A 1,100-nucleotide genomic window follows, 5' to 3' on the forward strand; every position below is an offset into this window, starting at 1 on the left:
GAATTAATAGGGTCTTCGGGTACATCTTCCTTCAAACTGGACTGATCCTACAGTTAATGGTTAACATTCTTTGTTTACCTTAATGATTGCCAAGATCTGTTGCTGCACATGATACACATTGCGGTCCAAGTGCCTTGGCCCCGATGGGTAAAAGACCATTTTTGAAGAGGTTTTAGGGTTCTGGGATGGGATTGGTAATACTTTGGTCCATCCCTACGCACTCAAGACATGGACAATAAGCAGAGAGCCCTGGTACTGCCAGGTGGGTGAAGTAGTGTCATCCCCACTTTGACCTCAAGGTGCCAGTAAGCATCCTCCCCAGCATCATATCCTTTTAGAGGCTGGGAGCTATAAGGGATGGAAGGGAACACAGGAACCCTCTCTGCAGCTCACCCACACTACATATGGCCAGGGGGTGGGGAAAGGTTGAGAGGTGTTGATGAGCTCAGGTCCATGCAGTTCAGTCTCCCAGATGAGATGGGCTAAACATGGGCACGCGGGTGACAATGATGCCTCTCTCCCTCTGGAACAGAGCAGTAACTCCAGACTATGTGATCTGTCTACCCAAACCCATTGGAAACTCAGGAGATCAATCTTATTTAATAATTGTGTGTGTGAGGAGGTGGGGCTGGTTAATGTTTGTCTGGTTCCTCTTGGGCTTTGGGCCATATCTGGCTCCAGCCCTAGGTTTTTTGCCCCTCCCCTGGGCTGGGCTGACAATACCTAGTGGCATAGTGCAGACACGTCTGCAGACATTCCCGGGAAAGAGCAGCAGCAACCAGGTGAGGAAGCTGGGGGCTGAGAGAGGTGGACCAGGGGGCCCTGGTGTGGCACAGGGGGGCAGAAATGGGGGCTGGGAAAAGGCTCAGGTCTTATCTTCTCTTGGCCTTGGCATTCAGCCACTTTGATCCCTTCTATGCTTCCCTCCAAGTTGGGGTGAGGAGGCCCCTTCTGCCAGGTGGCGAGCTTGCTTAGCCTCTCTTTGTAGCCCTCAACTCTTATCCTCTTTTCAGGCTCCAAGTCCTTTATCCTCTCAATCTTTTTCCCTAGCTAAGGATTCCCTTCATCCCCACAGGGCCAAGTTCCCAGGAAGCTTTGTG

General features: G+C 51.4%; 1 protein-coding gene across 1 annotated transcript in view; it reads left to right on the top strand.

Moving 5' to 3' along the window:
* Nucleotides 1-708: 708 nt before the first annotated feature.
* The window catches only part of GJB1 (gap junction protein, beta 1, 32kDa), a 5,088-nt gene continuing 4,696 nt past the window's right edge, over nucleotides 709-1,100 (top strand). The window contains exon 1 of the mRNA XM_005876194.2: nucleotides 709-782. The gene's annotated coding sequence lies outside the window, so the exon portion shown is untranslated. The remainder of the gene's footprint in view (nucleotides 783-1,100) is intronic.

This window comes from Myotis brandtii, unplaced genomic scaffold (genome assembly GCF_000412655.1).
Source record: "Myotis brandtii unplaced genomic scaffold, ASM41265v1 scaffold481, whole genome shotgun sequence".
NCBI lineage: Eukaryota > Metazoa > Chordata > Mammalia > Chiroptera > Vespertilionidae > Myotis > Myotis brandtii.